Source organism: Lithobates pipiens, unplaced genomic scaffold, assembly GCF_037356315.1.
Source record: "Lithobates pipiens isolate NorthernLeopardFrog02 unplaced genomic scaffold, aLitPip1_a1.2 Scaffold_18, whole genome shotgun sequence".
In the NCBI taxonomy this organism is placed as follows: Eukaryota; Metazoa; Chordata; class Amphibia; order Anura; family Ranidae; genus Lithobates; species Lithobates pipiens.
This window is the reverse complement of record NW_027507758.1, coordinates 361,621,967-361,636,576: the sequence shown is the minus strand read 5'-3', so window position 1 is coordinate 361,636,576 and position 14,610 is coordinate 361,621,967.

Below are 14,610 nucleotides of genomic sequence, written 5' to 3'. Positions count from 1 at the left end.
CTCTGATGGGCTGTGACAGGTACTCAAATACTCTGATGGACTGTGACAGGTACTCGGGTACTCTGATGGACTGTGACAGGTACTCTGATGGACTGTGATTGACAGGTACTATGAGGGGTGGTGACAGGTCCTCTTTATTGGGGGGAGGGGGCAATCAGTGTGATTGGTGTACACTGTAAGCGGTAATGAGATGTTACCGCAATCTCCTCCTCACACACGATCGGTGTGTGAGGAGGAGAGCCAGGTAACATCTCGTTACCGCGGATTGTTTACATTTTAGTGATTGGCTGTGAAAAGATCACAGCTGATCACGTAGGTCAACAGCCGGCCAATGGCTGTTTAATAGCATCGGTGATGAGCAGTGTTCCCGGGGAACACACCGCCACTGACGTGCACGCGCAGTGCGCTCACGATCGCTCGCATGCGCCGTACACAGATGGGGTGTGACCATCTGTGATCGGCCGTGACTTCATCACGGCCGATCACGTGGTAAACAGCCATAACCAATGGCTGTTCACCCCCTTCGGTGTCTCCGGGATACGCCGCCACCGAAGAAACAGGGGTGCGCGCGCAAGATCGCGCGCATTCCCTGTTTAAACGGGAGGCCTTCATATGACGGCCTCCCGCCACAATAGGTGCGCCGCCTGGCCGTCATTGGACGGCCGGCGGTCAGCAACTAGTTAAGGAATGAATCAAAGAAAAGACTGGACGGCTGCACTCTGTTGACACCTTTATTGAAAACTATATAAAAATTCTTCTGGTACAAAGACATCAGAGGCACAGGATCAATGAAAAGCTGACATAACACCACTATGGGGTGCTTAGTCATAGCTTTTGAAAGATGGAATAACCGTCCATACAGTATATATGGGGATGAGAAAAAGGTTGATCAAACAGGACTTATATTAAGGCCTTATGCACACTGGACATTCTTACAGCTGCTGTTTTTTGGCTTTAGATATTTTTTTTCTGCAGCTAGTAAACTCCCCAGCATGTTATCCTTTGTGTCCGCACACATAGGCTGCTATCAGCAGTTTTTGGCAGGGGTATTTTCTAGCTGGACAAACTAGTGGGTTTTGAGAGGAGTTTTTTGGCTGTAAAAATGCTTTAACTCCAAAAAAAAAACAACAAACACTGACAAATGTAGCTATTTGGCGTTTATCAGCGTTTTTGAGCCATACGCTTTTATGGAAGTGTAGTTTTGCTAAAAAAAAAGCTAAGAAACGCTACAGCTAAAAAAAACACTAAAAAATGTTACAGCAAAAATGCTGCAAAACTCACTCTACAGTTACAGTTTTCCACAGCTAACATTACTGGCATACATCCCCATCATCATAACTTATTTTGTAGCATCTCCTGCCCTCACCGGAGCAGGCACCTAGAGATTTTACAACCAAACAAAAAGTATTATTTTTAAAATGCGCTATTAATGTAGGTAAGTTCTTCCTAATTATGGTAAATTATTTAAGCTTAGGAATGCACCATTACATTGAGTTATAAGAGAAATATAGCTTAATATTCTGTGTTTAATCTTAATTAACGCCTGTTATCATCTACTTAAAAAATAAATAACTATATTAATAACATTTAGAAAGTCCATTATGATTCTCAGAATCTGATATTAGCAATCCAACATAAGTGAAAGCTAGCACTTAAATATATTTGCTAAGCCACCAGGGAGCCACATATTGTGTTTTTATTGTGACATATGGTTTTTATTTTCTTTAACACGAATGTGTGGGGCATTAAATACTAGGTGACGGTTTTGCAGCATAGCATGGAGATGCATGAACGTTTGAGTCTGTGATCCTATGCCATTAAGATGTACTGTATGCGTGTTCTACAGCATGACAATGGATAAACATTTTCCACTTTGCTTTGCCTTTATAGAGCAGATGCTTGGCAGTTTGAACAGGTCTCTCAATTTGTCAGATTAGGGGCAAAAGTTATATGATAAAAACCATGGTCTTTTAGAAACTCTTCAAACTCCATTAAAGAAAACTGAAGGTGAAAGTTTAATATGACTTTTTTTATTTTTTTTAAGTCTTGTCTACAAAAATACTTTCATTTTCCTTGACAGTAAATGTCAAGATGTTTTTTCAAGAATTATTTTCTCAGCATGCGCTTTAATAATCCAAAACCAAAATATATAGTTTGTGTTTTTGAGCATAGGAAAATCATAACTTTGGGTTAGAAGCATGATGTTGCACTGAAGTGGACCTTTGATGACAATTTCCTCAATTCAGTCTTCATACCTGGCCAGTAGATTGGTAACCACATAGTAAGGCAGCAGAGCCTGTGAGTGAGGCACCATGCCGATGCCCTTTAGCACTTGGGTGCGTTCGGAGGGCACCCAAAAAAAATGCCCTTCCAATGTTATGTAGCCCCCTTGTCCTAAACTGGAGCTATAATGCAAATTTCATTTTTGGCTGAGCTGTAGACAGCTCAGACTGATTGTACAATTTATTTCTGGTCTTTCCCTAATCTCATTTAGGTTGTGCATTTCTCACTGTCTCCAGTAGGTGTCACTGGTACCACAGGCCAGTATGAAATAGTACAACTAGGTTGAGTTATGAATATTTATTTTTCTTCCAGCCAGCCCAGTAGGAGGTTCTTGGCCGCTGGCGCATTTTGGGAGAGGATATATTTTTGGGCTGGGCCATGTGCTCACTCTCTTGCCTCAGGCCCCTCTGGTGAGGAGGTGCTGCTGAAGTGAGCTCTGCGTTTAGGCCCAGGAGCCTGTCTGGGGCCTACTAATTCTGAGGTGGTCTTTAGACTGTCTCACTCAGTGTGGAAGAAGTCAAGCCAAATTGAGAAGGGAAGCACCCTTGTTGAGAGAGCCAGGATGAAGGCTGGTCTCTCGGGAGGGCCTGGTGACTCATTTGGAGGATGCACCTGAAAGTAGCAAATGTCCTTAGAGTGTTGGAAGAAAGAGTAGGGTGAATAGATGAAAAAAGGGCTACTCCAAACCCCGTTAACCCTAAATCACCCAAAGGGACTATTACGGTACCCAATAATGCAAACAATCGTAAGTAAAAAAAGGGGAATAACATTTATTAGAAAATATACAAGGGAAATTTAATTAATAATTCACAATACAAATAACGACACAATATTTTACAATACAAAAACATTAAGAAGGTGGGTAGTATCCTCCATCCCCCATCGTAACAGAAAGTGTTGGGAGTATTTGATTAATTCATTTAGCGCATTTTAATTTGCGACAAGTAAGGATTTAAAAAAAAAAAAAATCACCAGAGATTTTGCAAGAAGCTGAATTAAAAAAAAGAAAAATAAAGTATTAATCAGTCTTACTTGTTAAAAAATGTATAATTCTGTTCGGCCAATTTCCTAATTTAGACACCTCTATCAGACTACACCATAATTTTCTGACCCCACTGTTCTCTACTGCTTTCAAAGCAATAAACCTAGGCTGTGAGCTTCCTCGGCTTGTGATTGGGTATTGAAAGAGCAGCAAAGTACTGATGAGGTCAAGCGTGTGCTCTTCCCTTTATCAGCCAACTTCTTCTGTACTCTGTTATATAGAAAAACTTGTTTGACTTACACTCTTGTCCCATCCACTCCTAGTTAATTGGGTTGATATCTTCCTACAGCTCTGCCTTAAAGTGGTATTAAACCCAAAACCAAAAGATATAATATATTGTAGCTTACCAGTCATGAGATGTGGTGGCTGCATCAGTTTTCTTTCTTTAGGCTTTTTTCCCTCTGTTTTCACCTGTTACTCTGGCCAGTAACACACCACCTGTATCAGAATGCCCCCACTCTGGATGAAGGAGCGCAGGGGACACATTTGGACAGCAGCATTGCCAGTCTGGGGGGGGGGGGGGGGGTGTTAGATGTGCTAGCAGACTTAAATACACAAACAAATTGAAGCCAAACTCTAGCGCATACTTTTCTTTTTCTCCCCAGCTTTTTCACAGAATTGCACTCCTGTGAACCTTAGGAGAAGCCCAGCCTAAAAAGCTCAGGCTGGAGTTCTCCTTTAAGTACTGATACTCCTTGGCCTATATCTATCCTAATTATGGCAAATGTTGTTAATATGCTTTGGAGATGAATATAGTTTGTAATTTCTTATGCCATTTCCTTGAGGAAGCAGAGATTTGTACTTCGTGAAATGTATTGGATTGTTTCTATCTATTGAATTGCTATCAAACCTATGGAACACGTATATGCAATTATGTATCATGTTATGCTATGTGCTATTATGAGATACAAAGAACATTGTATGTGATTTTAATGATTTATACTTTTTTAAACTATATTTTTTACTGAATTATATGCTCACCTTAGTGTGAGCCTTACATCCGTGAAAGTCCTAATTTTATGGGTGCCTTCCCACCACACACAAAACTTTCGATTTAAGGATGTGGATGTTATTTCTGTCTATAGAACTGGTAATGCTACCTTGTTAATCCAGCTCATACTTTATAAGCAGTTATAGCACCAGTTTTTTTCTTTTAGGATAAAGATTTTACATAAATATGTAAAAAGTTGATCATTGTAAAGCACTTCTGTTAGTGTTAAATGGTTTGTCTCATTTCTGTAACTGACATATTTTGCTGGAGAGCTTTGGATCACCAGATGCAAAAAAAAAAAAAAAAAAAAAAGAAAGAAAGCCTAAAAAACAAAAATGAATACAACATCACAACTAGGGATCAGTAAGCTACAATATAACAAATGTTTGTTTTTTGGGTTTAATACCAATTAAACATAAACAAACAAAAAAAAGATAAACTAAATATGTTCCTTTCCTGTAACCTACCACACTCCTCTTCTTGCTGGGGAGCCAAAAGCTGTGTGTAGTCCCGTGTCCAGTCCCAGGTGGTAACTAGTGGTGCTGAGATGGTCTGGTTACTTGGGAAGGAACTTGCTGACCTGAATAAGTCTCAGTCCTGCAACACTTTACTAGTTTTGATGATTGAATTTGGTTAACAATGCCGTGAGTTTTAAATTTGTCTTTTTAGACTTGAGCATTTGGAGGAGTGCATAGTCTGTGCAGTATCATAGAATTTATGTTTCCCGATTGCCTGGTTCTTCATGGACCAAATCTGAATGCATGTATTGCTGCAAATTGAAAAGTGCTATTTTGGAAAAAAGTTATGAAATGTGCTGAATTTGCCTGATTCACAGATTGATTTTCTCATTCCAACTTTCTGGAAGCCAGTTAATCTCACGCATGGCTGCTTACAGAGTGAGTCTGAATTCATACTAGTCCTTCGCTCCACTTAAAAGTTAAAGCTACCCATTGACGGTAAGTGCAGCAATATTCTTTTTGCATGGATAAGCACTATTTGTTTTATTAAAAAAGAGCATATCGTTAAATACATCACGAATAGGGAAATTTGTTTACTCCATTAGTGTAATTTCTTAGTATGACATGTTGCTGTAAACTCTGCGTTTCAAATTTAGAATGCATAAATAGCACAACGTTAAAATAAGTCTCTCCTATGTAATTGGAAATAATTTCATTCAGTCCACAAGAACAGTAATTAAAGTGAACTATTACTATTATACTGAAAACTTCAGAGCTGCTGATTTGTGAACTCCAAGCCAAGAGAAGTGAAGTGCATCTTTTTGTGACGGCTGTGCTGAAGTTTTCTTCCGAGTGACAGGCTGAGTGTTCTTCATCTGAACTGAGGCAGCATATTGAACTTTTAATCATATCATACTGTCCTCTTGCATACACATCAATGTCACATGAGAAATAGGCACAGTATCGACATGGTATTTGCAGCTCCAATTCTGTATGGAATAACTTAGTTACCAAGGATGAATATGTCACATCAATTTGATTCCACCAGTCTACAATGATTCACATAATATCAAGATTTGTCCTTTCGGTTTATGTAAATGAACATACGTGATGTATACATACATGTGATTGGCACACATTCTCATGCATTTCTTGCCACTGCCAAGGGACAGCCTCTCCTTTTGTGGACACTTGTTTCAAAACATGTCAAAATACATACAGTGCCTTGAAAAAGTATTCATACTCCTTGAAATTTTTGACATTTTGTCATGTTACAGCCAAAAACGTAAATCTATTTTATTGGGATTTTATGAGATAGACCAACACAAAGTGGCACATAATTGTGAAGTGTATGGAAAATTATCAATTGCTTTCAAAATGTTTTACAAATAAATATCTGAAAAGTGTGGCTTGCATTTGTATTCGGCTCCCTTTATGCTGATGCCCCTAACTAAAATCTAGTGGAACCAATTGCATTCAGAAGTCACCTAATTAGTAAATAGAGTCCACTTGTGTGTAATTAAATCTCAGTATACATACAGCTGTTCTGTGAGAAAAGCGAGAGAGGTTTGCTAGAGAACCTTAGTGAATAAACAGCATTATGAAGGCCAGGGAACACACCAGACAGGTCAGGGATGAAGTTGTGGAGAAGTTTATAGCAGGGTTAGGTAATAAAAAATACCAAGCTTTGAACATCTCACTGAGCCCTGTTCCATCCATCATCTGAAAATGGAAAGAGTATGGCACAACTGCAAAACTACCAAAACATGGCCATCCAACTAAACTGATAGGCTGGTGCAAGGAGAGCATTAATTAGAGAAGCAGCCAAGAGGCCCATGGTAATTAAAGCAGGAGCTGCAGAGATCCACAGCTCAGGTGGGAGAATCTGTCCACAGAACAACTATTAGTCATGCACTCCACAAATCTGGACTTTATGGAAGCGTGGCAAGAAGAAAGCCATTGTTGAAAGGAAGCCATAAAAAGTCCTGTTTGCAAGAAGCCATGTGGGGGACACAGCAAACATGTGGAAGAAGGTGCTATGGTCAGAGGAGACCAAAATTTAACTTGGAGTAAAAGCAAAACTCAAGCAGCATAACGACCCTAAACATACAGTTAGAGCTACAATGGAAAGACTAGAAAACTGCTGTTTACAGAGGATCTCCATCCAATTTGATAGAGCTTGAGCTATTTTGCAAAGAAGAATGGGCAAACATTTCACTCTCTAGATGTGCAAAGCTGGTAGAGACATTCCCATGCAGCAAAAGGTGGTTCTACAAAGTATTGACTCAGGGGGGCTGAATACAAATGCACACCACACCTTTCAGATTTTTGTCAAAAATGTTGAAAACCAATAATCACATAAAATCACATTTTAATTACAAATTCCAATAAAATACATTACGTTTTTTGTTTTAAAATGGCAAAATGTAGAAAATGTCAAGGGGTAGGAATACTTTTTCAAGGCACTGTACAGTAGCTCTCCATAAGACGTCTATTACACACTATTAGGTGGAAAGGGAATTCCATTGTTACCTCTCTTCCACTACTGAATATGTCTATTTAACAAGAGAATTGATTATTCATTAGTGAAGATGAAGGTCAGACATTGATTGTTGAAAGAGATTGGTCCTAGCTTATCTTCTTGCTTACCTTGCCTTTTTATAGATATAATTAAATCATTTAAATGATCAATACAAGTGTTGATCAGTGAAACACCAGATGAATGTATAATATGTAAAATAAAAGATCTGCAGTTCTTTTTTGGGTTTAAAGTGACACTAAAGTCTGTGTCTTTAGTGTCATTTTAACTATTACAGTATCTCACAAAAGTGAGTACACCCCTCACATTTTTAGTGTGTCATGGCCTGAGGATGCATGAGTGCTGCTGGCACTGGGGAGCTACAGTTGATTGAGGGAACCATGAATGCCAACTTGTGCTGTGACATTCTGAAGCAGAACAGGATCTCCTCCCTTTGGAGACTAGGCTGCAGGGCAGTATTCCAATATTATAACAACAAAACCAACCTCCTAGATGATCACTACCTTGCTAAAGAAGCTGAAGGTAAAGGTGATGGACTAGCCAAGCATGTCTCCAGACCTAAACCCTACTGAGCATCTGTGGGACATCCTCAAATGGAAGTTGGCAGAGCGCAAGGTCTCTAACATCCGTCAGCTGCGTGATGTCTTCATGGAGGAGTGGAAGAGGACTCCAGTGGAAACCTGTGAAGCTCTGGCGAACTCTATGCCCAAGAGGGTTAAGGCAGTGCTGGAAAATAATGATGGCCACACAAAATATTGACACTTTGGGCCCAATGTGGACATTTTCACCTTTGTACTCAAAGCAGGCAGATGGTGGTTAGCCTTCGTCGTGGACAGAGCTTCTTTTTTCGGGTCCTGCAGCAGTTTGATTGATGATGGATCTTCATCGGGGATATTGTTTTTTTTTTTTTTTTACAATTTAAAAAAAGAAGGAATTGTGACAATGGATCTACATCAAGGGACTTTTTTTTTATTTTTAATAAAGAAATTGTGAACAACTGTGTGTGTATTTTTATTTTTTTTAATACTTTTTGGTGAATGGGTAGGGGTTCCATATTCCTTCACATAGGAGTGGGGGCGGATCTGGGGGCTTAAAGTATTAAAGGGGCTTCCAGATTCCGATAAGCCCCCTGCTTGCAGACCCCTGCCACCACAGCCCAAGGTTGTCAGTTGTCATCAACATGGGGACAAGGTGCTTTTGCGTGGGGGGGCAGAACCTCCCTGCCCCAAAGCACCCCCTCCAAGTTGAGGTAATGTGGCCTGGTATGGTTGGGGGGGCACTCGCTTGCCCCCCCTTTCCTGACCTGCTGGGCTGCATGCTCGGCTAAGGGTCTGGTATGGATTTTGGGGGGACCCATGTGTTTTTTTTAATACATTTCGGCACGCCGTTTTTTTAACATTTTTGTATTGCCAGCAATTAAAATGTAATTTTTTCTTTATAAACGTCAGTTTTGCTGCAGCAAGTTCTATACATGGTACAGATGCACCACTTAATAGGCAGACCAAGGGGACCCCCTAGCCATTATATTGAATGGAATTTTTCATTTTTATTGTTTCACTTTATGCATCATTAAAATCACTGCTCCTTTAACCATTTCCCGCCCGGCCTATAGCAAAATGACGGCCGTGGGTGGTTCAGTTATCCTGACTGGGTGTAATATGACGTCCTTCAGGATAACAGCCGCCGCACGCCCGTGGGGGCGCGCATGGTGGAGATCGGTGGTGCGCTGTGTCAGTCTGACACACCGCTACACTGATCTCGGTAAAGAGCCTCCAACGGAGGTTCTCTACCACATGATCAGCCGTGTCCAATCACAGCTGATCACAATGTAAACAGGAATAGCCGTTGATTGCCTTTTCCTCACTCGCGTCTGACAGACGCGAGTAGAGGAGAGCCGATCGGCGGCTCTCCTGACGGGAGGTCTGCACTGATTGTTTATAAGTGCAGCTCCCCCTCGGATGCCCACGCTGGACCACCAGGGAAGCCCCCAACATGTGGATGAATGAATGAATGAAATGAATGAAATACTTATATAGCGCACAATGCAAACTGAATCGCCTCTAGGCGCTGTGGCGAGCTTTGATCAGCTGCTAAAAGAGGAAGGTCTTGAGTTTTTTCCTAAAAGCCAGGTGATTTTCTTCCAGGCGGATGTTGATTGGTAGAGCATTCCATAGCAGAGGCCCTTGGACAGCGAATCTCCGATCACCCTTGGATTTATACCGGGCTTTGGGCACGAGGAGGAGGTTTTTGTTGGCTGATCGAAGACTGCGGTTTGGTGTGTAATGATTTATTTTCTCCATTAGGTATTGCGGAGCTTCTCTATGCACGCATTTGTGGGTGAGGCAAAGGGTCTTGAACGTTATCCGATTTTTTACGGTTAGCCAATGTAAGCTCCTCAGTGAAGGAGAAATGGATTCCCAGGGTTTTTTTCCTGTTATCAGCCTTGCCGCCGTGTTTTGGATCAGTTGTAATCGCGCAAGTTGATATTGTGGTAATCCTATGTAAAGCGAGTTTGCGTAGTCCAGTCCTGAATTAATGATTGTTCCAACTACCACTGCTTTGTCATTCTTTGGGATAAAAGGGATGAGTCTGCGAAGCATGCGCAGTAGATGGTGAGATCGACTGACTACAGATCCTATTTGCGCATCCATTGACATTTGTGCGTCTAAAATAACCCCGAGACTCTTCGCTTTGGTCTTTGGGGAGATAGTCTGCCCAAAGACGGTTGGTGGAGACCAGGAGGTTTTGGTTGCGGGCTTATGATTTGGGTGTAAGATAAGAAGCTCTGTCTTTGATTGGTTCAGCTGGAGGGAGTTGGTGGTCATCCAGTCCTCTATTGATTTGAGGCAGTTTTCAAGTTGTTGTTGGTGATCTTTTTTTCCATTGATCCGGAAATAAAGTTGTATGTCGTCAGCGTAAGAGTGGAAGCAGAGATCTGAGCATCTGATGATTTGAAGGAGTGGGCGAATGTAAATGTTGAAGAGAAGAGAACAGAAGAGAACATCCCCCAGGGCCATCCACATGTGCCCAATCTGTGCCAATTAGTGCCCACAAATGGGCACTGACTGGCACCATAGAGTAATAGATGAATTGAGCAATGCCCAGCAATGCCACCCATCAGTGTCCATCAGTGCCACCTATCAGTGTCCATCTGTGCCCAGTTCCCACCTATCAGTGCCCATCTGTGCCACCTATAAGTACCCATCAGTGCCACCTATGAGTGCCCATCAGTGCCGCATACTTGTGCCGCCCATCAGTGCCCCCTCATTGGTGCCCATCAGTGCCGCCTTATCAGTGCCCGTCAGTGCAGCCATATCAGTGTCCGTCATTGAAGAAGAAAACTTACTTATTTACTAAACAATTTAACAGAAAAGAAAAACTTGGATTTTTTTTTCTAAATTTTCAGTCTTTTTTTATTTGTTGTACAAAAATAAAAACCGCAGAGGTGATCAAATACCACCAAAAGAAAGCTCTATTTGTGGGAACAAAATGATAAAAAATTAGTTTGGGTACAGTGTAGCATGACCACGCAATTGCCATTCAAATTGCAACAGCACTGAAAGCTGAAAATTGGCTTGGGCGGGAAGGTGTCTAAGTGCCTGGTATTGAAGTGGTTAAAAATTATCTTTTTAAACGTTTTTTTTCTTTTGCATTGGTACATGTCCCCCAGGGCAGAACCCATGCCCCCATGCCCTTTTTATGGCCAATAACTTGCATATAAGCCTTCAAAATGGGGATATTTCAAATTTGGGTCCCATAGATTTCAAAGGGGTTCGGCTCCAATCTTTTGTATTGTTCGAGAGTTCTGCCGTGAATTGAACCGGGAGGTGTTCGGCCCATCTCTACCCAATGGTAGAGGGGTTTCACTGGCATTTACATCCCTGTCAATTGTGTTTCTTGACATAGTGGGACAGGAGTTAGTTATGCTAGAACACTCATATTTCCAACTGGATAAGGAGCAGCCTGTGGTGGTGGACCAATAAATGTAACCCAAAGTGATCGGTTAAAGCCTTCAACCTGGACTGTAATTGCCAGTGACAACGTTTGGGGAGCCCACTGCCTGGGCTATGAGGAATAATAAACATGGAATATCCAGGGTGTGGGAGTGGTATCCAATGTCTTTGAACTGCAAATAGCATACAGAGCTCTGTAATATTTTGTCTCAATATGACTTCTGTTTCCAGAAGGGAAACACCTACAGTCAAGAAATGGCTCCTATCCTAGTTTGGTCAGAGGAGAACCTGTTCAACTTGAAAGCGGTTAGTATCCTAACCTTTCAGAATGTCCAGGCAGATACACTTTCTAGGAAGTTCCTCATGAACAATACATGGTCTCTGGACCAGGAGGTATTACACTTGATCAGCAAAAAGTGGTAAATACCAACGATAAAACTTTTTGATCCACTGTATAATCGCAGGATGAAAATGTTTCTGGCAAGCTATCCCAAAAGGCTTGGCACCCCGAAAGTTATAGAAGCCCTGATCCAGCCAAGCTGGCACACGATGTGTCGTCGTTCCCATTAATATTTAGACTCCTTTCTAGCTAATGAATGAACCAGTAACAGTCTTGGCAATGATTCAATACTGGCCTGGAAGATCAAAATATTCACTCCTTCTCCAGCTCGGCTCCTGCAAAGACCTGCCGGTTTACATCTTCTGTCACAGGCAGACATTTTTCATTCCAGCCCAGAGCACTTGGTGCATGGAAACTGAAAGGAAAAGACTGCAAGCTCTAGTCTAGACTATACTTTCTATGTCATAAACACATTACTAAATGCAAGAAAGGCCTCTAGAAATACCATTTATCATCACAACTAGTCTAAGGCCGCGTACACACGCGGGGACTGTTCGCCCAACTTTGTCCGTCAAACAGTTTCAGCAAACAGTCCGCTCAAAATTAGCATGGACGGACATGGCCACACACGACGAACGAACAGTTTGCTGAAACCGTGCGCGATGACGTGAACGGCACGTACGACGGGACTAGAAAACGACGTCCTATACACTGCAATGCAAACCTTGGCGTGTAAATCCTTTCTGAGCATGCGCGGAACTTAGTTTGATGAACAAGCCTACACACGAGGGGACTGATCGCTGAAACAAAGTTTCAGCGGACAGTTTTTCGGAATTTCCGAAAAACCTTGTTCAGCGGACTGTTCGCTGAAACTGTCCGCTGAAAGCCCACACACGAGCGGACTGTCCGCCGAAACACTGTTCAGCGGACAAAGTTGGGCGAACAGTCCCCGCGTCTGTACGCGGCCTTAGTATCTGAAGTTTGCTGCAGAGAGCGGGTGTGACCCACTTCATCCTGAGAATGCTCATGTATTGGGCTTTTTTTCAGTCAGGTGTTGCTCTTGGCTTAAGCCTTAGCTCTAAAAAATTTACAGGTTTTGTCTCTCTTGGCACTTTTGGTAAGAGATGGGCTCCTGTTCCTCTTGCAGCTCAAGTTCTTAAGGTGGCATTGAAGATCTGGTCTCCTCATTGAAACCTACTTCCTCAGTGGAACTTGTCATCATTCCTGAACATATTTGCTAGCCAACATTTTGTTGCAGGTGAGTGGGCAGTTTACATTAAGCACTGATTTCCTGGTGGACATCACTTTGGGCAGAAGGGACTTTAAGCACTTGGATGTGCCCTGCAAAACTTCCTATTCAGGTAGTCCTATACCCTACAATGTGTTTTGTGCCCAAGGTAGTCTCTTTTTACCGTCTTAATCAAGAAATGGTGCAGATCATTGAAAGCATACTTCTGTAGTTATGGAGTCTTTTAGAACAGTGGTCATCAACCCTGTCCTCAGGGCCCACCAACAGGCAAGGTTTGCAAGATAACTGAAATACATCACAGGTGATATAATTTGCTGCTCAGCGATTGCAGTATTCTAGTCTTCATCTCCCCAAGGTAATACATAAAACCTGGCCTGTTAGTGGGCCCTGAGGAAAGGGTTGATGACCACTGTTTTAGAAGATCAGAAATATTGTTTATAGTCCCTTCTGGAGCTTAGAAAGTGAAGGGCATCTGCATATCATCTTTTTTTTTGTCTAATGTATGATTTCTGACCAAATTCCTTTGGGCTGGAGCACCCCAACCCCCCATCATTGTCTCTTATTAGTGTCCACCTGTGTTATAGGAATCGTCCTTTTAGTTCCCCCATATAGAGGAATGTATTTCTCCCATGGTTCAGAGAAGCAAGATCTTCCATTCTATGGATAGTGTAGGACCCACTGATATTGGGGTACTTTGACATAGTAGGGGGCTTAGCACTATATGGCCATATGGTGTAACTAAATCCCCGTATTCTCTGAATATGCTCAGGTGTTTTTAAATAGCCTTGCAAGAGTTAAATGTAATTTTTGTATGTGTGCGCTGTAATCATTTTTCTAGGCATATGCATATACCACAGCTTCTTGCATTGTCACATTCATACTAAGAATGAAACGTATTTGCATCATAACCAACTGGTCTTTCCCTGAGACCTTCTTTCAACATACTACTACAATATTGATTCAGCTATTCTTTCTAAAGGCCCGTGCACACACTACGAAATTCGGAAGTAAAATTTCGTCCAACAAACGATCTGACTACGCATGCTAAAACTACAAAACTATTCAACACGTTGCGTCACTTCTGAAGTTGTATTCTGTCATACGAGAATTTTTGTATGGTGAGTAACAGTGGTGGCTGGTGGGGTTTTGTTTTTTTTTGGGGGGGGGGGGGCACCCCTTTAGGTGTCAAAGGGGCAGAAAGCGAGGAAAAATCATAAAGTCATAAATGTTAACTCTTCCCCATTCTGTCCATAAAAAAAAAAAAAGCAGGTATCTGCACTAAAGATTTAATTTGACTGCACCCTGAAACAATGTTAATATTATTGCATTGCTTCTTGTTTTTCTGTTACCTGTTACAGCCAGGGGCGGACTGACCAGTCGGTCACTCGGGCGCCGCCCGAGGTCATTAGGGGCCCGGTCTCGGGCCCCTAATGACATGAGAGGCCACTTGAAGCGGCTGTGCCCGTATCACATCCCGCGATCATGCCGATTACAATACGGCGCGCTGCTCCCCACCGGCCCCTCCTTCCCTCGCGTCCGTCCCAGGTGATGTCACAACGCATACAGTACAAGCACCTGGGACGGACGGGAGGGAAGGAGGGGCCGGCGGGGAGCAGCGCGCCGTTAGCCGTATTGTAATCGGCATGAGATACGGGCACAGCAGAAGAGTGCAGGGGGCCGGCGGGGAGCTGCGCCGTTAAAAGTATTATCGGCATCCGCCGGTAAGTGAAGCCTGGGCCTGCCACAAGTGATGGG